The following is a 26,308-nucleotide window of genomic DNA, read 5'->3' as shown; positions in this document are numbered from 1 at the left end:
GATCTTGTTTACCCAAATCAACACTGGACATGGAACCACATTTATTAAACAGATTTCCTGGGGAGCTCATGGCACTCCTGTCTGGACTCTCTCCACAGCTGGATTCCACAGCCACTGGCCAGCAGGGAAGAATCTTTGCAGAGATTGTCTGTCAGTGGCAAAATGGTGTTTAACTCACAGTAAGACATGCAGATGTCACGGTGCACCGACTGTGACAGTGACTGACTGTGACCAAAGAAAGACAATATCCCTCTTCCCTTTGCCTTTTGATTTTGTTCTTCCAGTTTTTAACACTAATGGAAGCCCAGTTCTAACCTTTCTGGGAAGCAGCACCAGTTCCCCACCAAGGCTTTGAGGAGGTGCTGGGACCCATCCACTCAGAAGAAATTGTAATTATAGGACCAAATATAAAGGAAAGGGAGGTAAACACACAGTGATATTCTCTTTGCTTTAAGGCTTTTTTCTTTGAATTAAAACTAAACATGCTCCCCCTTCTAAGTCCAGCTTGGAATTTTAAAAGCACTGATTGCTGCTGGGCCTGTCTGTACCTCAGTCCTCAAGCCTTGAAACTTTCTGGAGATGTCTTAGCCTATACAGAGAAAAAGTAATATGTTGATAGACACTTGGTCTAGCTAAACTTTTCAATTATTTCCTCTAAGGGTGGTTACAGTGCAAATAGGTTTTTTTGCTGTTAAAAGAACAGGGAAATACAAGCCTCATGTGCTTCCTCACAATAGTCTAATGGTAGCATTTGTGCATTAATTCTCAGAAAAATAGTTTGTAGCTACAAGTGACTATATTAAAAAAAATCTTCTATTGGGCACATTATTATAAACAAAGACATTAATCATTCAGGATGATCCTTAGGTTCTGCTTTAAAACCAGAGAGCATCCTCAGGCTCTTCACCAGTGTAAGGTTTGTGACCCACAGCTAACACAGGTGCATGAAGGATGCAGTGACTGTCCTGGAATCCCACCCTCATCCTATGTTCTCAGAAACACTATCTTTCTGGTCATAATACACAGATGATTCCTCCTGTAGAGGATAAGCTCAGAAGAGAGAACCTTTCCTGTTTAAACAGACAAGCCACAGAGCAACACCATCATTCTTTGCCTTGCTTCTCTCATAGAATGAAAAGTGAGATGAGTGAATTTTCTTCAGGGTAATCTCCACAGCAAGACTTTGCAAATATACATTTCTAAGAGGGATATACACTCCTCACTCATGTGAGTGATTTCACCAAGGCTCAATAACTTCCTCGTCATCGCCTCACAAACTCAGCAGGACATAGCAAGTAACAAAACCCATCAGTTTTCAATATCATGCAGGTTCACTCCAGCATCCCTTCCTAATTTTTAATGCACCCTGCCCTTGAGCACAGCTATTTGCTATTACAGGTGAGGTTGCACAAGCATATGGTGAGTGGAGGCCCAGTGAGCTGGAACATCCTGTTTCAGCTGATATTCTGCAGAACTGTTTGGCTATAGGAGCTCAGCAATATGTTTTGATAGGCTTGACTATGCAGCTATAGATCTAGTTTGCTTCCCACTCGGATATTGTTCATGCTTCAGTTATCATGCACAGAATTAGTGATAAGCAATATTAAGCAGAGCACTCTGTACCACAGTTCTACCCAAAAGGGCTGATAACAGATCCCAGTTTCTTTATGTGTTTTGCCTTTTCAGGAAGCTGAGTGACTGCTTCCCTGGGAAGCAGACGCTGATAAGTATTCTGAGCTTTATGTTAATGCAATGTCTGTCACATCCCCCTTGCACCTTCACCGGGAGCTTTCAAAGTCTTGCTGGAAATACTAAAATGGAAGACTTTTCTGCTAGTCCTTTTTCAACAAGGATGCTAGGATGCAGAAATAACTAGTAAGGATATTTTAACATCTTGCTATGCATAAAAAAATGCATGATCTTCAAAACACAACTGCTGACAGCAATTAGCATGTATTTATAATACATCTATGTGTAACTGCATTCTTACCTGGTTATTGCAGGATACAGAAATAACCATTCAGCTTGATGTGTTACAAGCCCACAGATTTCTTAATTTAATGCATGTTCAGTCCCATACTGTTTGAGGATGTTATCTGCAGGCTTGGAGATCTTTTCCCTTCAAATTTAACTCTTGTGGTCCGATATTTTCATTAAAATATCTAGAGGTTATATTTGTCCCCACATTGGCCACCCTATGGTGCTGGTGCCACCTTAGAACCATCACTACACAAGCCCTTTGCCTGTAAACAGGCTGCCCTTTTCTTCCTTCCACATGATTCAAGATCACATTAATAAAACTCTGAATCAACACAGTACATGCAGAGAATTGCAACAATACAGGGATCCCTTACCCCTTGACCAATAAAAGTACACAAACAATACCAAAATTCCCCAAGAGCCACATTGGGTGACAAAGGTTTTCTTGTCCTCCTACCTTGCATCTTTGACACTCTTGTATATTTTGCCTTGAGGCTCAATATTTCAGAGCTTCATGTATTTTTTTGCTGTCATTACTTAGTATTTTACTCTTCAGTTCTGGATTTACTGGGGCTAAAATTTCTTAGTTCAAAGGGTTTGCTTTCAGCTCTAAAATTATTGGGCATTTCAGAGGGGAAAAATCAAATGCATGTTCAGATAAGAGACTGAAGACAAAGAACCAAAGATAAGGAACCCCAGGAGAACACCACTATTTGTATCATCTGGCACTGACATATTTTACAACATTCAGGAGGGTATCTGATTAAGATTGATAAGGTGAAAGAATCTTTATGTTACCTACAGTTCAGCCCACAGCACGACCTGGTAACCATTTCTCACAGTGCCAAACCCTTACCCTCATCAAACAACAACCTCCTCAAATGGAAGCATTTCCAGTGGCTGCTTTGCATTAGGGCACATTTGCCCTATTACAAGTGAACACATTCACTTCTGTGTGCACCTCTATCTATCCAGCAGATTAAAAACTGTTGAATTCATTAGGGATGTAGAACAAGAGCCTCAGCAGATGGAGGTATGCTGACTTACCATAAACAAAGGTCTAGTTCCTGCTAAGAAATGAAAACTGTCTAAATCATTCAAATGTACTCTCTGTCATTTGAACTCATCTGACTGATAAACTATGTTAATTAAGTTTGATTGTTCTATTTAAGCTTAACAATTGCCTGGAAACCTTGGAGGATATTTTGTTTGGCATCAAGAGAACAGCAGACTCACGTGAATGCCAGGTACCTCTGTGGCTGGTGGTCCTGTCTCGGAGGCTCAGAAATCCACAGCAGCACCACTGAACAATTTTGAATTCCTGTACAGGGAAAAATGGACAAAACATTCATGTGTTGGACTTAATGTACTTCAACTTTATTTATCTTATTAGTCTCCTTAGCATTTTAGATAAGACAGCACCCTAGGTGGGCTATTAGAAAATATGCTTAGTTAAAAAGCAGTATTATTAAATGAACCACCACTCAAATCTACCACAACGATTTAACAAGAAAAATCAACCCAAAAAACCAACTTCCCTCTCACTCCAATTCCCCCCCAACAACAACAACAACAACAAAAAGTATTGGAAGGGTCAATATTATGTAATATATAATTTATATATTTTCTTTGCATTTTGGCAACCTTGTAAGCAAGCATCCTCTAATCTTCACCTAGATTAACCATGGGTCCTGCATGGGAGAGCTGCACAGTCATTTATCCAAAACCCATGCAGGAGTGATGAGAAACTCAAGAGCACCAAGCTCTGGGGGTGTGCAGTCCATTGCCTTGGGGGGTTTCTTAATAAGATTCTAATGGGATCCAGCAAGGGCAACTGTGATTATCCCACGTTGTTTGAAAGATGCATCAACCAAACCAATGAGACCATGAATCTAAAAGGCAGCTGACAAATCTAGAAGAGAAGTATTATTTGCTAACATTCAAAAGGCAGATTTATATGTCAGATGACTGACTATATTTCAGCAGCTGTCATTTCTAGGAACATCAGTTGGAGATACTATTATTTATTACTATCCATACAGAGCCCCACAGACATCACCATGTATGTGTAGACATTACAGTCAGCAGCCAGAAAAAAGACAGAAAGAAGGGAAGTAGGAGGAGAGGGAGAGCAGTTTCATATATATATAAACCAGATTTTTTCTGAAGAGTTAACCTCAATGGTTGCTTTACCATCTCAGTTTACAAGTTAATTTTGCTTGTGAGTTTCTATGTACCAGTCTTGAGAATTTTTTTTTTTGGATCAGCCATGTTATCCTGAAGCAATTACTAACTTAAATGATAGTGAACTTGTTACAAATAATTTATAGTGTTGTTCTTGAGGGCCTGAGAAGCTTCTTTCTTTCTCAGAGAAACAATCGTATACATTATTCAACATGTCATAGCAGATATATTACATTATTTTGTTACCACACTGCTTAATGGTATTCAAATAGGATGTTATAAATACACCATAAATATCAATCTTAAAAAGATATTAAAAATTCAAAGATACTAAATTACCCTATGTAGGTGAACTAAAGCAATTATAAATTACTAACCATGAAGAAAATTGAAATTCAGAAGTTCTGAACAGGTGATTTAAATGTTTGAATATTTCTACAAAACATTGGGAGAACAGATACAGTCTCCAAAGTCACAATTGTATCTCATCTTTGCTGAGTACTAGTACATGGTATAGTATATATCCAGAAGAGTACAGAGAGAATTACTTTTCTGTAGCTGTAGCTTTGTTTCACTAATCACAGAATCACAGAATGGTTGTCTTGGAAGGAACCTTAGAGATCATCCAGTTCCACACCCCTGTCATGGGCAGGGACACCTTCCACTGTCCCAAGTTGCTCCAGGCCCCATCCAACCTGGTCTTGAACATTTTCAGGGATGGGGCATCCACAGCTTCTCTGGGCAACCTGTGCCAGGGCTTTACCACCCTCACAGGAAAGAATTTCTTCCTAATATCTCATCGAAACATTCCTCTTTCAATTTAAGGCCATTCCCCCTTGTCCTATCATTCAGTTCTTCTGTAAACTGCCGCAACTCTGTAAAAATCACTCCTTTATCAGGTTATTTTGGATGTCTAAAAATGAGAAAAAAGTTCCCTGGACAAGAGAAAATTCAAACTATCCAGCTTCTGTTTCCTCAGCAATTCTGTATGCTGGGGTTTCTTACAATTTCATTTTCTCCCAAGTCTTAAATATCCCAATTCCTTGTTGGTGGAGTAATCAAGCAACCAAGATAAGTTTTCAGGTGCATAAGGTATTCTTTAGCTCTCTTCTTCAGGGCCACTGGTTCCAAGAAGTACAAGAAGCTGTGTGCAGACAGCTGAGTTAGACACATGGCCTCTCTCAACAAACCCTGCCTTGAACCTGCTTTCAGCTTAAAAAATGGGATCTCTCTCTTCTGCAGTGCCATCATATTTAACACAGGGACACATTATTAGTTTGTGTGCTGCCTAATAAATTATGCTAAACTAACTGGATTAATGTCTTCTGGTAATATTCGTTGGCCATGATGCCTTGTTATCCCAAAGCCTGTGTGCTGAAAACAGCAACCAAAGAATCACAACATTGTAGAGCTACTGTTCAACTGCTGTAAATATCTAATCAGTGCACAGGGCAGAGAACAACTGGGCAACTAAAGACAATCCAATCTGGCTTTATTTGGCTCTGCAATAACAGTAGTTATGATCAATGGTGGTTATGAAGTATAAACAGAATGTAGATTTCTTATGAGTGAATAAATCTGTAGCCATTAAATTAACTAATACACCCATTTCGATAGTCTTTGTTAGTCAGCAGCAAAAGTAAATCTCACTGTTCCAAAAATCTAAAACCTGTGTATTTCCAGCTACATCAACATGCTTTGAAATATTTTTAATTGAAAGCAAGTGATAGAATGTAATGCAGCATTCATCGTGCTGCGGGTGACACGAGGCATATAGCAGAATGTTTTAACAAATGTTTTATTTAAAGACAGACTTGAAAAGTCAGTGGGAGTAATTGCCAGTTTGTCAGCTGAATCACTTTATCCTTTGGAAGAGCTTTTTGTCATTATATTAGATGATTCCCAATGTCAGTGCAGGCCAATTTTTAGGATAAATGCATCTCAGTGTCATGCATTCCATTATTGAATACTAAAATAGTATTTGGGGGCTTGTTTTTACAAAATTGTTATCCTTCCTATTTTGATGGACACGCTACTAAATGACATATGCATTGAAAACCTGTGGTTTGATGAGAAAAAAATGCAGATCTCTTTTTCTAATTCTCCCTTCTTTTCCATACATTAAAAATACCCACAAGAGAGCTTACTCATTATCTCCACAGCATGAGAAAAAGTTTATGTATCGTGCAGCAAAGTCTTAATCCTGCCTGAGATTTTTTATTTGTCTTGATGGGACTGTCTGATTGGAAAAGCTGGCAGAACTGGACCCTTTGTGCTCGGAATGCAGTATTTACACAGCAGATACTACGCTCATACATCCCCAAAAAGCAGGCAATGTGAACAGCATTTCTAATCTCTGTAAATCAACCCAGGACTCTCTGGTGTTTTTAAAATGCTCATGTTCATGGAAAGAAAAAGACATTCTGCTTACATGTAAAAGACTGGCATACATTAATCCTCCAAGTGTGGCACAACAGCATCCATTTTTGAACGTGAGAATAAAATAAACTCAAGGGTGTCGTTTGAGTTCTTTGGTTGAACGGAGCAGAGATGTAAAAGATTTACCAGATCAATTAAAATTCTATGAACTGTATTCCTTGTCAAACTATTTTAATCTGTTTATATCTGGATTATTCGCTTATCTGTCTACAGGAAGAGAATGTGTGTGAGACTGACTTGCACAGATATCTGTAGGAGATGGTGTATCTTGTATTTTCTGTAGGAGGGAAGCAGTTGGGAGATGAGCAAGAAATATATGAATCATCTTACGACTACAATCTATATCCAACTTCCTCCTCGCAGGAAATAAAGTTACCTGACAATTTAGGCCAGTAGCGTGGGTTTCTGACAACTTTGCATAAAGTTTCTTTGAAGAACCCTCGTATTTTTAAATCTCTGTAAGAACATTTTTGCTAAATATATTCAAAGCATTTGATCGGAACAAAATTAAATCAGAGAACTAAAAAAATGACCAAAAAAAATTGTCTTTGCAATGAGAGCAATAGCTTGCAAATCAGAACTACAGTTTGAAACAGAACTTCAGCCAAGTTGCCACCCGAGTCTGATTTAGTTTCCTCACCAGCACAGGTGATTTCACACACACATCACCCCTCTATTTACCTTCCTACATTTCAATTATTGCAAGTCACTATTGTTTTCTATGTTGCACGTTTATTTTAACTACATTTTTATCTTTGCTATCACAGTTTTATGCAGTCTTTGATACATGAAGAACAGACAAATGGTATATAAAGAATATCTGCACAAGCCATCCAGTTGTGGTAGGAAAATGAACCCGTAGTTTGGCTCTGGGTGCTAACAATGGAATATCTCTCCCATGCAGCCTGTAAAAGCTTCTGTCCGATGATTTTTAGATGTTGCCTTATTATCAATGAATTAATTTCCCATGACTGCCTGTTTACATTAGACACAGAAATACTGTTTCTATTTTATAGGGAAGTTGAATTTTTCAACCTGAAAAGAGACCAAATCCTGTTTACAAATGTGCTAAACCCTTCTTTCACAGAGTGTTAAGCACTTTTGAAAACAGAACTACTCAGTTAGAAATATATTTGTGTTTAAAAGGCAACAAAGCCTGGAAAGGTTTAACTTGAGGGTCCAGAATTCTGCTATTCTTAGAAGAAGTGCAAGTCTTGATCAAAGGCAGGAATGGAAGGAGTCCCTGGTTCTCTGTCTTTAGGAAGACAAGCAAGAAGAGAAAAGTAAAAAAAGCAGAGCAGCACAGACTCTCACCTTCCCTAACATGGAATGCTTTAATGAAGCAAACAAGAAGAACACGTTCAAAATCATTATTCAGCATGTTTAAGGCCATCCTTACAACTACTACATTTAAAAAATGGTTTAATAAATAAAAACCTTTTTTTTTTTTTTTTTAAATCCCCTTGAATCAAGAGCTGTGTAACCAAAGCTTCTGCTCAAAAAGCATTTCTGACAACATTCAAATGCTCACTTCTTCCTTGGGTTAAGAGTAGGCATACTAACAAGTTTTTTCAGTCATTCCTCTGAATTTCTGTTTGTCAGCTCAGTTCTGGACTTATGCTGACAACAGCAAAATCATTGCATTTCTACCTAGCGTAGGTTCCAGCTGCAAACATCAAATGAATATTGATTTTCTTTTTTACAACTCAGAAAGCTTTAACAGACACAGCAATAGTAATTCCTGGTAGATAAACCTGAATTTGGGAGCAAAAGGTACTGCTGTATTATCATTGTCAGTACTGCTGGAAATGAGAACTGGAAAAGAGCTGAGCAGGCAAGTGATTCCCTGAACCCTTTTACCTGTGCATACATGGGCTGAAATCATTTGGGTGGCAACTAAAGGAAAATCTTTTTTTGGAGAGCTCCTGTATCTCAAAACCACTCCAGAATGATGCTTAACAGGTAGATCTATCTAGCAGAACAAATGAGAACTGGAAGTAGGTTGCAGACTAGATGAGGGCAGGTTTATTGACTGATTATCTCCACCCAAAAAAACAAATTAAGTCACTCAAAACAGACCCATAAATGCTGGTTGTACCAGTACTTCATAAACAAAAAAAAGTTTTGATTCCTTGAGGCTGTTAAAGAATGTCATGTCTGAATCCCCTCATAAACTTATCTCTGTTTTGTATCTAAAGAAACTCCCAAAATACTTTGTTTTTTGAGAGAAATTAAAAAAAAAAAAAGCTCCTCAATGATGCTGTTAATTACTTATCAACTCTATCTCAGTGTTTTCTATTTAGTGAGGGAAACCAATGAAATTAAAGGTAACACATCTGAGTCTTTTAGCACAGGTCTGTAATTAATTTATCACACAACACTAGACAAAGAACATCTGATGATTCATGAAGGAACTGTGCTTTTCTAGGAATAAGGCACCTATCTTCTGCAGCATTGCTAAGAGCAAAGTTAAGAGTTTTCTCCCAAGGCCAGTTCATATAACTTTATATTCCAAATATATTCCTCCCTTCTTCAGGCCTTCTCTACTCATCCTTTCCAACACAGCTAATATTACCTGATGCAAAACTCTGCAGTTGAGGTCAACCTGACATCGTGGGGGAATCAACCCCTTCTCTAAGGAGCTGCTCCAGGTTCTGCTACTTAATCAAACAAGCCAGAGTTAACTAAAAAGATGTTTAGGTGGCTCATTTGTCTTAAGTGTCATTTGATTAATCAGGACTCATTGGATCTATTCCTAACTCAAGTGCTGACTTTGTAGATAATTTTGAACAAGTTTAACATTAGCAATGACCGGGTCTCTCAGCAGGTACTGCAAGGTTTTGTTAACTTAAACATGTAAAACACACCCTTGCAATTTGGCAGAAGGTTCCTCTATAGACCTGTGTTTAACTCTAATAAACTTAAAATAATAGATTGGAAAGTAATTGACTTAATTTTATTTTCAGTAAAGGACAAATCAATTTTCTATGGAATGAAAAGGTGTTACACGAATTATTTGAGTTGAACAACATTAATTTTAGAGGATAAGAGGTTCATCAAGCATAATTTCTTGATTGCCCCTGGTTGACAACCCTGCTGAGCCTGCCAGGACATTTGCCTGACATCTTTACGATGTTGCACTGAAGCTTCTTCAAATCAAATTAAAGAAACCACCAACTAGAAGCGCCCCAAAACTTGTATTTCCTCCCAGCCAAAGACACCAGTTAATGGAACTGCAGGAAGATTTCTGCAAATGTTTCAGGCAGTGCAGCTCCACTGTGTACCAGGCCCCCACAGGCTTTTTCTGCAGCTCCTCGGGGATGTGTGTTCTTTTGTACCATCTGCTCTGGGCTCCAGAGAGGAGCTAAACAAGAACTGTTTGGTTCTGAGACTCATCCAGATCCTTTAGGGAACACAGGAGAAGAAAAAATCAGAAAGCTTGTGCTGAGATTACAGGGGAGAAAGTGAAATATAGGTGGGTGGGGGAATAAGGATACATATGCTTGAAAACCTTGTAGCTTTACTGATTTAAAAAGGAATCATAATTGTTGTTAATGACATGACATCAACACACTGGAACAAAATATGTAAAATGTCCCCTGATGTCACATAACCAAATTGCCATTTAGTCACACAAACAACAGAGCAACTGTGCAACTTCACTTCTCATTCATATCAGTTGCATTTACAGGTACTGAGTCATCCAAATAATGACATAAAATTCATAATGCATTTTTATCACTCTTTGTTTAAAGCTTTAGACCGATGTACGAAGTTGAACTTCAGATGGAATTATGAAATAAAATAAAGAGCATATATGTAAAACTCTGCAAATTAGTTCCCCAGTACTTATCTACTGCACTTCACAAATATTTTGAGATCCTACAATGGAAGACACATTTTCATTATTAAAATGTTGGGATAAATATCAGTGTAAAAGTACCATAATCTTTATATAAAGTGCTTTCTCCCTGACTGAAGCACTGCCCAGAAGTGAAACAAGATGGGACTTGCTCTGTACCACCACTCCAACCAGCACCTGGCTGGCCCTTCTGCACTGATGTGTTGTACATGAAAAGATACTGTTTTCTGATTTTATGCACACATTTCTGCATCAGTGGAGCTGACTGTTGTTTTAACAGTCTCGAAGATCTGGAGTTTTTACATTAGTTTGTTGCTCATAAGCCCAGTTTATGGCTGCATCAGCCCTAAATGATGGATACAATGTTCTTTCAATATGGGTACAGCGTTCCCATCCACCCAAACAGTGTCTGAGGGTTAAAGATTGTTTTACCTTGCTATGAGAGCATGGGACATCCCAGGGAGGAAGACAAAACAAGGAAGCTCCCTCTGTGTTCTGTCCCTGATCCGAACAACACAAGTGGCTCAATACACATTGTGCTAAATTCAGCCATATATATTTATTTCCCTATTTGCACTACATTTGTTACTCTGCCCCTTCAAATAAAGAATAGAATAGTGCCCTGATAATAACCACATATTTGACACCAAAATATAGTGAAGATTTCAATGGCTGAAAAGGACAGCCCCTGCTGTTGATTCCAGCACAAGCCAATGACCTTAACAGCATCAGCAGAGCCAGGATGAGAGTTTGGCCACATGATAATATTCCAAACAACACAGTAATATTTTCCTAAGCAAAGTTTATTTACCTATAAATTTAGTCTCTTTCCTACTTATGGGAATAACCCATGGGTTTCACTGAATCTACTTTCCTGAGGATGTGACAGTAGGACCAAGCCTTAGAGTTCCAGCTCTTCTCCATGAGCAGCCCAGGTCAATGAGAGCAAGAGGCTGGGAATGAATGAGAAATGTCCTTTGTCTATTCCCTACGTACCGGAAAAGAACTCAAACACAGATGTTCCCAAGAAAAAATCCCTGCTTTGGGAGGATTTAGCTGTTACTGTCCCAAGAATGACAAAAGGATTCAAATATTTAGTGGTCTCTGACAGTGGCAACACCTGAACACACTGGCATTATTGCAAATTGCTTGGAACAAAAATTAATTATCCTTTTAATAAAAAATTCAACTGCAATTACCAGCCGCTTTCATTCAAGGAACCAACTGCTCCTATTTGCAGTAAGACTGCATTATTGTCATTTTGAAGTTATATTGGGAAGTCAGTTGTGAGAATTTAAATTGTAATCTTTCGGATGCTCTCACAGATGTCAAAACAACCCTTCACTGTTCAAATTCTAACAAAATCTATGAACACCATCAGCTTCAGGTCCCACTCAGAATCCCTGAAATCGCTATCTTGTTTATGTTCCCAGCATGAAGAAGGTATTTCCTCTCAAAAGCACCAAAATGCGATTTAGGGGCTCATTATTTCTCAAAGTGTCAGTTCAGTAGCTGTTGGTTACTTTCCACTGGAGCTTCAGGCAGTAGATATTGGATAGGAAAAAAAAACAAATCAGCTTTTATATAAAAAGACCTCCAGAAGCCTGGAAAACTTGACCAGTAGCCACTCAGAAAATCTGAGTATTGAAAATCCCAAATTATGGGACATTAAAGACAAATAATCTATATATTTAGACAGGTTTTAGTACCACAGGAGGTGCAAGATACAATACCCAGGATACAGAACTTTGAACAATGAAGTTTCTAGTCTGTGAGGAATTTCAAGATGTTAACTTTTGGAGAGTCCAAAATGGAGTGAACATAATTAATAAAAAAAGTGCAAAAGTGCAAAAGCACAATACTGAAACAAGTCATATAAATTTTGGTGAAAATGCTTCATTTTGAGCTGTTGACATTCTTAATTTCAACATACTGTTTCTGAAACTGAACTGTTCACTTTGCATGCATCAAATGAAGAAAATAAAAGGTCAACATTAGAATGCTATTTAAATAATTTAGATTTTGACAAAATGCCAGATTCCCTCCTAGGCTTTTGTGTTCATTGACACTGATGATGTACTTCAAGTATCTGCTGCATGTTCTCAAACTGTATCTTTTTCACCTATAATTTTGGGCATGACAATTGCATGTTTTAGTTGTTTATTTATTCTTTAGGACCAGAAACAAAGTGGGTATTTATTCATAGCTGCATTTCTTCCTCCTATAAATCCATATGATGTCGGTCATAGTCCAGACCAAACTCATCACTATTCCTTTGTCTCATGAATTCTTTAATTTGGATTAATGCTAAGCATTGCTGCCAGCACAGAGGATGGTAATGACGTAGTTAATGTACACAGAAAACAGAATTCAGGCAAAGAAGGAAGTTTTACTGGTCTGTCTGTTTCCAGTTTATCACATTATCAAGCTGTTAAAGGTTGCCCTGAGCAGTAGAAACTCCAGTTCTAATTTAATCAGTAGAAACAGTATCGCATGACTTCTCTTGCTCCCATCACTTAAATGATAAAAATAAGACCAAAAAAAGTACAAAGAAAGGGGAAAAAAATTTCACCGTGTAGAGATGGGCCAAGTAGGAGTTGAAAAGAGACTGAAGAGGAAGAAATCATATTAATGAATATAAATTAGTTGATTAAAGGTCAATGGCAGTCCCAACAAATGCTGGTAACATTCCCTGGGGAGAAAGAAGCAAGAGGATTTGTTTGAGGCAAAACTGGTGTGCAAGAGAATCCCAGTTGAGTGAAGTCAGCATTCCTAGCGACTCTGAAGTTTTGGTCAAAAACTGGTCAGATGTGTCACAAAAGGAAACAATCTCATTGTGATGACAACGAAGGCTCCAATCCTTAGGTCAAATCACTGTGAATCCTGTACTTCTGGACTGAGACTCCAAATTGGAAAGAAAGCATTTTAAATGCTTTATAAGAAGCAGCAATAAACTGATGTCACGCTAGTTGAATCATAGGAAAATCACTAAGATGAGGAAACCGTAATCACTATAATTAGGTGAATGCTTAATTAGCACGTTTCATGAATAGCAAGGCATGTTTGCAACAGCAGCCCAAGGCAAGGGATATCTCCTGACAGGAGGGCGGCCACTGCTCGCCGATGCACGGATGGCCATGTGACATGAGGCAAAACCCACAGAAAGGGCTCAGGTGAGCAACAGCTTCTCTCCCAGCACTATTATTTTCCAGTCAGCTGCAGCACAGGAAGAGCACCCTGTGACATGTTACCCAAAACTCAGAGCAAAATGGTACCACCTTCCCCGTGAGAGCTGAGCTCTGCCCTCACCCGTGGCTATGCAGGACTGCTGAGGTGCAACAGCGGGCTGTGGCCAGGTGGAAATTCGAGGGCCAAAATACACAGCAATAGTATTAGCACACAAATTAGCATACAAAGTGGAATCTAAGATCATGTAAACACAGCATGCACGTGGTCTTCTGATACAACTCTCCCTGTAACCTTTATTGCCCTGATGAGGCCCAGCGTGACACATGCAGTGTCTCTGCAGGTGTCAAAAGTCTAATTACATAAATATTCTACGTTAACATGGCTTGTGATGGAAGGACTCTAACAGATGAGAAGCAGCAATGTACACTTTGAGGAATCAGTTGCTGAGAATTAGACTCATACTTTCATTGTAGGAGCAATTTAATTTCATTTTGAGAAGATATGGGGGCTAATGTAGGAAAAGTAAAGATCTTTTTCTTGTTTGGTGAAAGGCAAAGAATGCACATTCCTGACCAGTAACGTTGGAATGAGCTGAAGCACTTCTAGGTCAGCTGAAATGGCCAGGCAAACTTCATTCTAGAATTTTGGTTACAGAACCTCAGCCCCCAAAACATACCAGTGACTGATTACAATGCAACCCAGTCTTTTATTTTTCAGCAACTGCCAAACTGAGAATGGGATACTATCATGCTCAAAACATTAAATCAGTTTTATCTCTCTCTGACAGCAGAAGTGTTCATTTGAGATTAAATGATTTTCTAAAGGCAGACAAAAACCACCTACAAGAACAAAAGCTACAGTCACAGTTAGATTAAGAATTTCATTGTTTTCCTACCCACCAGGAATCTCCTGAACTTGATCTTTTCACTACCCCTGATGATAACACGATAGAGGAAAGGAAACACTTGTGATAAACTCACAGAGGCATAACACTCGGAAGTCTCCTGTGATTAAAAGTCAGATTCATAATCAAATTTTGACCATTCACAGTTCCCTTCCCTGACATATCATGGCCTTAGAAAAACTTTCCTGACCCCCTTAAAGGAATTAGTCACTGCATGTGTAAACATTAGTCGGGAGTACAGGAAAATGAGCAGCGAAGGGACATACAAAGTTCACCTTCACTCTACTGCAGCCATGCCTCGAACACTGATTCAGCCTCATCCAGTGAAGGATTCCACAATTCCTGCCAGTCATTGCTACTCATTGCCTAGCAATGGAATAAAACCACACACACTTAGAAAGGTTATGTTTAATATTTTGGTATATGCCCAACCAGTCAGAAATCATTAACTCATTTGCTCATGAATACTTGTCTGCTCTGAGCTCTATTTTAAACTTGTCTGCATGAGGACTTATTTTTAGTTCTGTTTTATTTCTGTGGAGAGTGTAAGAAGCAGAACATTTTATCTCCTTTCATAAAGGAGATATAAATCATCCCATTCTAAAAAGGTGGAGCACTTTTAGCTCTAGTTCTTTTGCAATCAATTTGATCTAGCCTAAAAACGAGGCCTCATCCAGCTCCTAAGCTGGCTCTCCTTATCTAACTCAGAGCATCATAAACGTTCAGCAATTTGCTTGCAGGAGAAGAAATGAGGTTATTTTTCTACTCTAATTATTGCTCTTCTGAAGAAAATGGAAGGATTAATACAAAAAGGTATGAGCTGCACTATTTCAAATAACCCACTTGCAAAGAGATCAGCTGTACTCACTCCCAATCCCTGGAACTGGATGGGCTTTAAGGTCCCTTCCAACCCAAACCATCCTATGATCCTTTGATTCCCTGATCCAGTTTGCTGCACCAGATCCCTCAGGGTCAGCTTTGCTCAAGGTCTTACCCAGTGTACTCCCGCTGATGTCTCAGTGACACCAGGAGGTCACTCGGGACCTCCAAGACAGAGCTCCTCGCTGAACTTGGAGCTGGAGAGTTTGAGATTGACCAATAAATACCAATCATGGCAGTGTCACAAGAGAATTTCATTCTCCATTGAGTGTGACTGGAATAATTAATCTGGCCTTCAGTGCTTCCAGAATGAGGTTAGTCAAGGCTCTGACTTATTGCCATCACCAGCAGAAAATCATCTCATGGCAGCTACTGCCTACATATAGATAAATTCTGAAATTTATATTTGTTTTTATTTTGACACTGATTGCACTTTTACCATGCTAATTATCAGAATTACAATTTTCTTTTCCACATAACAGAAGACAAAGACTATCAATATTTGTGGGAAGAAAATACTTCGGAAAGAGCCATAACCATTTGATAGAATGCACAATTTTTAAGGAAAATAACTGAAGTAGAGGGCTCCCTTTATATAATTATAAAATTATTGTTGGTATGACTGATTTAATTTGAATAGCATTCCCTGGGGAAATACAGTGTGCTATCAACTTGAAATGATTATGATTACTTGGCCTTCAGCAGCAGTGGGATAAAGTCAGCAGCGGAGCTGGATGGCAGGATGCCCACAGCTACACCTCATGAAATGAAGCACATCTGTGGCTCTGACAGGAGGAAATACCAGGGAACGAGCTCATCTCGGAGCAACTCATTCCACGCCTGATGCCAGCAGTCTCCGAGCACCCACAGGCAATACCCCAAGGTCCTTACTCAGCTTTTACTCAGAATTGAGGGAATTTTGATCACAGTCTGAAAACCAAGACGGGCAGATATTGTGTTAAAAAAATATTAATATAAAGGGTGGCTGACTCCTCACCTTCTTCAATTTGGCAGGAGATGCTGAGAGGGTTTTCTGTGAGCCTGGACAGCAAGAGCATCATGAGGTGACCCTCAGTAAACCATTTCTCCTTACAGAGATGGTCAGATATGAAAACTGATATTTTTATGATAAGTTAAATGGAGTGGAACTTCATCAGGCTGGCAATAACTGCTTTATTTTGAGCTGCTCTCTTCCTAAGATCAGCAGGCTAACTTCATACCCCACAACATTTGTGGGGGAAGCCTTAGCAGTGTCTTGTTCTGACATAAAAGAGGGGAACAGCCTCAGAGAGCTGGCTCTGGGAGGACTTTTGCTCCAGTGACCCAGACCCTCTGTGGCAATTCAGAATATGGTTTTTAAATTGCATTGACAGGTTGCACAGTGTTTCTCTGCTGCTCTCAACTAACAATCCAGCAAGCAGATGAAAAGGCAAACCTCTGCCTTTGTCAGCTTTGCTGGCACTGAGCTGTGGGAGATCAAAGCAGGCGCTTGGAAGGAAAGGGAGTGAGGATGGAGCCAAATGGTGGTTTGAGACAAAGGAGCAGCCGCTTGAGGTCAGAGATGGAAGGAAAAAGCCTGATAGAAAAAGGAAAAAGGAATCCCTAAACATATGTTGTGCAGGAATACACAATTTACCATCTCTCTCCTTGGAGACTAAGCCACACTCTGCTTTCACAATTCATCCCTTCCAAGAGGGAAGAGCTGCTTGTCCAGGGGCTCTGAACCATCGTTGCCCTTGATTTTGTTAATGGCAGCAAACTGGAGGGCAGCACGGCTTCCCTGCCCACTGCTGTCTCTCTAAAATGCCAGTCCCTCAGAGGAAAAGGCAACAATGCCAGCAGAAGTAAATGGCTTGCTTTCCATGTAAAAGCAGAATAGTATTCTGACCACAGTAAGCAGATTTCCCTCCTTCCATGCAAGGCAGAAGAGGTCTGCAAAAATAATCCCCTCTGTCACAGGATAAAAGCTAGACATAGTCTAAGAATGACTTAAGCTTTCCTGGGGACCTTATCCTGGAACACAAGATGCTCTATTCAAGCTGTGCAGGACCTGTGCAGCAGACAGGTTCCCTGGGGCTCCCAGGAAGCACCCGGGCCCGATGCATTAGCTGTCTATTGTTCAGCTTTTTCATTTTCTGCAGCCTGGTTCCTACAGTCATCCTCTCCTGGAATGAGGTGCTGCTAAGGGACACAATGCAAAGCACAAAACATAATTGGGATGGGTAGAGCAATCCGATTAAAATGAGAAATTTGCCTGGAGCGGGATCGGAAGCCAAGAAATGAAGGAAATTATAAAAAAGGTGAAAACTCAAATAATTCTCATAAAATCATTTTGATTTTTCTGTAATCCCCTGGTTGCAATGGTACCAAAACAAGAAAAGCAGCTTTTGCAATATTCTTCTGGTTTGAAAGGAGGTAAAACCAAAGTAATATTAATAATAAACATTTTACCAACTTGACAGAGGCCCATAAATGTTTCTGAGAACACACAAAAACACCAGATAAAATATACCATCTGTCCTCAAGTTCTGCAAAAGCTGGTGCCAGCAGTTCAGGCAAAGGTGGGTGTACAGTACCCATTGGCAAGCAAACTCTTCAGGGAAGACTGAAAAAAGAATGTTTTATTGGAGGCAATGAGAAGTATGAAGTAGCAACTATTCCTTTTCCAGGAGAAAGGAATAATGAAAAAAAGCTCTGAAGGCAGAAGCTGGCAAGGAATTAAGTAGGAAGAATCAGAATTTCTACAGGAAAGTTCTTATCTATAGCTAATACAAACAGGCATATCATTCAACCTGTTCAAGTAAAAAACAACACTACTAAAGAAATTCACCCAAGTGTGACATTTTAAACCCGTGGGCCTCAGGCTGCCCAGGGCAGCTTAAGCACAGGCTCAAGTTCCCTGCATGTCCCGTGCTCCCCATGTCCCTTTGCAGTACCAAGGACATAAATGCTGTTCCCACAGGGCACGAAGGGCATTTCCAGCACAGGGACAGTGCCAGGGCATGACTTAGCCGACTTTTGAGTTTGTATTTTCTTTGCTACAGAGACATTGTGGAAGATTTTTTGTTGAAACACTAGCTGCTCTTGTTTAGAGGTAAATAGAACCCTTAATGTAGTATCAGACTGATTTAGGTGTCATTAGACTGAATTATCTTGACGTAGCACCATTTATTCTAGACTTTGTCTTCAAAAATTCCTCTCACAGCAATTTCTTTTATTTTAAATAAAGTAATAATGTTGGTATGGAAGAAAAAAAAATGCAGCCACTTTCCTTATTATAAACTGTTTTCAACTCAAAATTTAAGGACATATTTTTAAAGGCTTATACACTTAGGAGGTGAAAGCTTGGCTAAAATATAAAATCCTTTTAAGCAGCTTGGCTTTCATAGCATGCTACAAATTCATGAAGAAAGGAATACAGGAGGATTGTAAAATTTCATGCCTGACACCTGCATGTTATCTTTGGGAATCCAGCCTGAATAAAGGAGGCATAAAAGGAAAATATAAACTTGCACAGCTCCAGTGTAATGTTATAAATCAGAAATTCTGGACGGAAGCAAACCAAGATCAATAAGACAGGTCTTTCAGCATCTGACATGTGTCCACACAAATACAAGTTAATTATTTCAGAAGTTGTATTTATTCTGAAGAATGCAATTTGGGATTAAAAATAAATTCAGTAGTACATATATGCTGATCAGTAACATTCATATGCATGGCTAGATACAGACATAGCAACTTGAAAGGATAATTAAGATTTAGCATCTCTATTTATAGAACAAAAGTGAAGCAGATTCATTGTCTTTAAATGTGAAGGCTGGAGTGAGCACAGGGTGATATTAGTTGCTAGTGAAAGAAGATATAACTCATTAAAAGATGTGCTCTTTTCAGTATAAAATAATATGTGAGATACAAGAAAAATGAAATGATAAAACGAAAAGGCAGAAGCTACACTGTAGGAAGTGAAGAACAAAAAATATGTTCTAAGCCACTGGGACCTGTATTTTTGCTAAAGAAGTAAAAGAAAAGGACTGAAGAGATAAAAAAAATCTATAGAGGCCCAAGACAAAAAAGCAGAAGTTCTGGTAATACAAGTGTTTTGTCTTTAAATGAATACTTGCAATACAATTATGAGCCACTTTTTCATTGCAAAACAACCCAACAGCTACCATTATTTCAGAGCTGTTAAAGCAGTCTGTAATGTTCAAGGAAGCCCACTTTTTACTACTGATAACTACGGATATTTAAATGAACACATAGTTATTCTGAGAGACTAACAGCTATTCCAAAGGAAAGGTGTAAAGACATTCAATTCTCAATTTTCTCAATTCCTTATTGTAATATTAATAATCTGATAAAGTAAAGTTAAAGGATTCAACGAGCCAATTTACATTTCAAACCATTAAAGCTGCAAAGCAGAGCTTTTTGGATCTGATATTGGGATTAGCTCTTTGAAATACCCCTGGAGAAAACTTGTAGGCAGTTTTGTTTTTGTTAGTACGATACATTGACATCCAGTTTTCTATAGAACAGTCACAAAAAGGAACGGCAAAAATATTTCAAGACATTTCAGAATGGAAAGATTAGACTGCTTTCTACTTCTAATTGATTTACAAAGAGCTGTGTAACGCCAGTGAAAACTCTCTCTTGCCGCTCCCTCACGGCATTTCAACTGTGCTTCACTACTTTGAGTTCTCTTTTCAAGAAGAGGGCTCCTGCCAGCCTTACACAAAGTGTTGAACACTCTCTGCTCTCTGACAATTCAGTTTCTCTTCAGAGAAGTTTCCTTCTCTTCCTCAAATATGAGTGGTTTTTGCACTGCACAGAAGTTCCAGTTGGATTTGTTGTCCCTTGGTCGCAAACTTGATATGAACATCAGTGATCAGCAAGAATGAAAGTGCTGGTTTTATGGGCCGAGGTTAATAAGGATGCTTTTAATATGAACATGCAGTTGGGGAGGGAAAGGTGGGCAGACCAAGCTATCACTGATTTTTAATACTTGCTAACCAGCCTTCAGGTTAGGTGTAATTCAGAGGAAGCACATTCAGCTGTGGCTATAAAGCGATGCATCAACAGCAAGTTTGTCGTTTAGATGCAAAATGCAAAAAAGAACTGAAAAGCACTGTTAATATTCTTTGCTTTAGTGAGCTGACCTTCTGCATATTGGTGATACAGTTGTGATACATGGAAAAAAGATGCATGGAAATCGAATCAGTCAACGCTGCTGGAATGAGGGGGGTTTTGCTGACTCCAAACTACAGACACTGACAAGAAATTGCAATGGGAAATTTGTTCCAGCCTTTCATCTCACCATGAAGCAACTGCATTTAAGAACATTATGATAAGGGGAAGGCAAAATAAGAGACATTGTATAAAATGTAAATAAAACTGAAAACCAGAGATACGAGGGATAAAAATATGCAAAACGTGAATCTCATGATTTTTTTTTAAAAGTCTTCTTTTGGACATATCACATTGATAGGATGGTTGAGTTTTTGCATTTCTTTGATGGCTTTCCAGGCAAGCTACCATTTTACAGCATATGAAGTTGTATCATCATCACACACCACAATAAATGCTGTTCCTGCATGTACAATGAGGCTGCATTGCAGAATGAATGAAAACAAACCTTGTGTTTTATCTTCTTACAAAAATTAAACACCAGGAAAGCTAAAAATGGTTTTATATAATTGTCATTTTTTTTCCTGTTTACTAAGGGATTTGGAGATCTCAGCAATGGCCATTGAAATGACTTTTATGCCTTTTATATCATAGTTGCCATCAACAGCAATGTACTTGATCTAAAAATCTGAATGCTGAAACTGGTTTTTCCCTTCTTAGTACCTTCCTTTATCAAGAAAGATTACAAGTTTAAATACAGCCAGATTGTTCTCTGCCCTTTCATTGGAAAAGACCTCTGGTTCAGAAATTTATTTTTTTTAGAATCAATGTGCCTCTGAGGAAAATTTCCATTGGTGTTTTAGGCTCTGCATACTTAGCTGATGGCATGATGCAGATTTTCCAGTATCTGAGATGCCTTATTTGTGAAAAAAGGACAAGCTCTAACTTTCAGATAGCTCAGTTTTCCAAAGTTCTGTGACACACCATGCAAACATGATTTTAAGACTTCCACAATTAGCAAACTGGCAGCCAGTTCCTTTTGCAAACACACAACTCAAGCAAAGTATTTAACTTCATGGCTAGAAGTGAAATCTCCTGAGTTGAAGCAATTTGAGACACTGAACTGTATGGTTGATTCAAGAAGAAGAAGAAGAATTAAATGTTCAGGTTGCGGCATCTTAGTTTCTATTTAATGCCTAATTTTATGTGCTGGAGGTTCCAAAGCAATAGTCTGCAGGGGAAGGAGGTGTTTCCCCTGGTTCTCACTAGAACAGGTTTTGCTGGTAGAGACATCAGTACCCAGATGTGTGATGTGATATGTTGATAAGGAAGCTGGTGAGCAGACTGGGGAGGAGAAAAGCAATCATCAAACATACAGATGGACAACAGAAAATATCAGGAACTACTGCAAGTAAGACACATGGAATAAGCCCAGATGACCAGGCACTGAGCAGGAGGATAGAACTGGGGCACCACTGAGTGATGGCCCTGTCAGAACGTATTTGGCACAGAACTGGGCTACCCATTTCTGAGTAGATATTCAGTCTTCACTGTATTATCAAATCATATTACAATAACAGGTTAATACAATTATATTCACAAATGATGCCTACATGTACAAATGGAGGTAGAGATTAAAAGTTAAATTGAGTTTATTCCAACAGTATGAAAACCTCATAATATAAAGGTCTGCAAACCGACAGCAGAATAATTCCCAGGGGTTGTCATATCAAGAAAGGACACCCCAGAAACGCACGTGGTATAGCTGTGGGCAAACCTGAACAGGAAATTCAGAATTTTAGTGAACCAGAAAGGTTAGAGAAAGTGAGAAATCAGTGCTCCCACTGGCATAGCAGGGATTTACACGTTTAACTTTTATTAATGCTAATGGGATTTATGTCCATCACTACTCCTTACGTCAAGAGAAGAATTAACAGCTGGATCTATCTTGTTTGGAAAAGGAGGGGATTAGCTGTATGTTTCTGCCTCCCAGTACAAGTCTTATAAGCCTCACAGCTTGGAAAATTTTCTACCGTGCAGCAGCTCCTAAAGTATGGAGGTTACTGCTTCAGAAAGATTCCAGGGGGAATTTCAAATGGCAAATGTCAGCATTAGAGGCCTGGGGTGTCCAGGGAAGAACACACATTTCCAGAGACAACAGGAAGAGGAAATCCTCATTTCTCAGAAGAGTGAGGCAGTAACCAGTACCCCAGGGTATGACTGAGAGCTGAGACCCCATGCAGGGAATAGTTCCCTGCACTCACACACACCCAGCCAGGCAGGCACAGTGTCCTGGAAGAGCATCAGCAAGAACTCAACGGGTCAGACACAGCTGTGGGAGTTGCATTTCAGCAGATGTTCAAAGCCTAATTCAAAGCCTTTGGGCTGCTACAGTAGCACAGAGGGGATTTAAAATTACTTTGTAGGAAGTAAACTAGCTCAGAGAAAAGGGTATTTGAGTGATGCAGCAACACATTCCCATTAGCAGCTCATAGTGGTTGAACCCCAGCTGGCTACTTAATACCACACAACCACTCACTCACCAGTTACTAAAAAGAAAATTTACTCTATCCCAGACAAAACCAGGACACAGTCCTAGACCTCCTTGCCATGGCCTTGAGGAACTCTGCACTGAAACTGCCATAGAAGCACCTTTGCTTCAAAGCAAAGAGAGAATGTTCTCAGCAATGCACCAGCACAGGATTTATCCTGTGTAAAATGTACACATTGAGGTTATTTACATTAAGTCAGATGCACCATTAAATACAGAATATTGCTGCTCCTGACACTGCCAACTTAGTGAAAGTGTTTTCTTGTCCCCTGAGAAAATGTTGCCTCTTTCATGCAAAACACAATTTAAAACAGTATTTGACATTTTCCTGGAAACATTCTTTGCACTTTAGAAAGGTTCAAGTTAGGACATCATTCTACCCTTTGGTAGAAAGAGAAACACCTGCTATGTTTTTACATTGGTATGGATACCATAACTGCCAAAATTTGCACTTTGGCCCAGCACCTAACCCAGTTAGAAAATGAGATCAGACATAGGCACCTGTTTCCAGTGCCCACAAGGGAGAACAAGTGTTTTTCTGGCCAGAAGTGTTTTAGCTATTGCTTACTGTTTGCATCCACTAGCACCACATGTTTCACCCACCTTTTCAGAAAGCATTGTTTACATTTTTTGTGGTGACTGCTCTGCACAAATATAATTAAACTAAATTTAATTAAGCAGGCTCCTCTCATCAGTGTTCTCTCAGTGCTTTTACACCTTAGTACACACTAAGTGAATTCATATTAAGAGCGAGAGAAGAGCTACGAATTCACAGCTCTGTTTGCTGTGCAGCAGCTCCTCTGTCAGCACCAAGCTGCACTGATGTTGTGTGGCTCATCCTACAGCAACGACCTCAGTGGCTTTACCTGAATCAACTGGGCAGAAGGTGGAACATATGCAAGAATTTGCAATGTTAGAATGAAAATCTTTCACTGGGCATCATCAAAATACTATTACTTCAGCTAGCAAAGATTCCCAGATTGTTCAGAAAAGATGAGACCGAGAGGATTGGGTGGAGGGGACTTTGCCTTTCCTGCCAGCCTTGAATAAGGGACAGAAATGAAGTGCCTTGTCTGGAACTGCTCCCAGTCTGAGGAAAAACCTCCACTACTGTGAGAACTAGATCAAGGCATATCTTTGAATACTCTACATGTAAAAAAAAGAGATCCAGATACAGAGACTCTATTCCTATTTGCACCAAATCCTCTCTTCTCTTTACATATCGAGGAACACAAACAGTGGAATGAAGAGGATCCTTCAAGAGCTGCCAGTGCCGAAATTCATATAGTCCTGAAATAACATTTTTACTCTTCTTCCTAATGTATCTGCAAAAACATTATGTGCATTTATTAATGATAACAACGGACGAGCAAAAGAGAAAAGATGCTGTTTCCAGCTCCAAATTCTTTTATTCCCCTCCAGCTCTCTTTGATATTCACACAGAGCTCCTGCTACATTTAAATCTCCATGCACAAACTGTGAGCCACCCCTTCGTGTTTTCTGAGCATACTTAAGGAATATTAACAACTGCTCTTTGTTTGCACTAGTGTGAAATGTATGAAGGCATTGGCACTCACTTATTAAAAGACATTAAGAAATGCACACAAACCCTGCAAATGTTTGAAATGCAAACTTCAATTAAGAACTAGATTTCATATTTTAAACAGCTTGAACTAAAATTCAAAATTCAAGACCACTGAGCAGTGAGATGTTGGGGGTCTGGATGCTAGTTCTGTAGAATGAACCACCTTGCAGTAACAAAGTAGCTGCAGGCAAGAAAAAAAAAAAATCTGTTGTGTGACTTTCTGTTTTTTTAACGTACACAGGTCATCTTTAGCCAAAGAACTTCACTGATATCAATGGGGTTCCTCTGGCTCTGGGCTATTAACATCAGGAATAGTCAGTCTGCCTTGTTTGACCAGAAGGAGGACTGGAATGCTGCCCATCCACCCATATTCTGGGAGTGGAAGTAAGCTTTCTGTGCTTTTCTGAATCTGCAGAAATTAAAAAATAGTTTATAGTATTTTGCAGGACTCTACAAGATGCAACCAACAGCAAGGAATAGCAGTTGCTGATTTATCTGCAGATCTTAACACTCCATTGTTAGAAAAATGGTTGAGACGTACAATACAATAAAGAATTTATGAATTTCAGTTTTAAGTACTAATACTTGTAAGACCTCTCAAAAACTGACATAACTTTCAAGGCATATGTGCATGGGCAGACTCAGCTTGTGTAACTCACTGTAGATCCTCCACTGACTACTGGAGAACAACTATTTGAGAAAACAACAGAATGTACTTTGGAATGTGCAGAAAGGAATTTTACTGCACACACCACCCTCTTACATATTAGTAAACCAACATTTTATTATAGTAAGTTTATTTTTTAAAAACTACATTTATTACACAAAATTTCAAAACCTAAATTATATAATTCAGTGAAGTTATTTCAAGCTTTTAAATAGCAACCTAATTAGTTTAGCTTAGATTTGGAAATCAGAACTTCAATTAATATTCACATTTTCAGATCTTAATTTCTGCTAAACTGCATTACTTCAGTTAATAGCTTTTCCTTCCTGCAATATAAGGCTTAACATCCCTAAACATTTCTGTATCAATTACTAAATCTAAATTAAATGTTTATTGGAGTTATTTACTTCCCAGCATTCCCAAGCATGGCCATGGTCCATGACTCACAAGCTAAGTTTTGAAGGTTTCTTATGGTACAATGACTATTAATTACACCTAAAAGGTTTGAAAATGAATGAGCAGTTTAAAAAGAGTTTGGATACAACTTAATTTTACCTATCAGCAGCAGAACAACTCTGATGAGGAAACGTGTACTGAAGATAAATTGCACTGATGTTGCTGTCAATTGAAAATGGTGAACATGTGGTAGGAAAATTATTCTAATGAATTTCTTTTACAAGCCAAGCTCGGATGTGAGAAAATTAAAGGCAAAGAGTAACCAAAACTGATGATTTCATACAGTCCAACCTCTGTCAGCAATGTGGTCAGTTTAATTCAAGAAATGCCTGCATACTTGACCCTTTGAAATTATTATTTTTCCCTTACTGGGTTTACACTGGGGTTTGAATCAATCTCCAGTAGCTAAGAAGTGTCCCTCCCCTGAATAAATGTGAAGGGTCACTGCACTTCAGGGCAGTGCAAGGCAAGGCAAAGATGGTTTAGCTCTT

Source organism: Myiozetetes cayanensis, unplaced genomic scaffold (assembly GCF_022539395.1).
Source record: "Myiozetetes cayanensis isolate MyiCay16 unplaced genomic scaffold, myiCay2020 scf15, whole genome shotgun sequence".
Taxonomy (NCBI): Eukaryota; Metazoa; Chordata; class Aves; order Passeriformes; family Tyrannidae; genus Myiozetetes; species Myiozetetes cayanensis.
The sequence above is the reverse complement of the archived record's forward strand: the minus strand, read 5'-3'. Positions refer to the sequence as shown.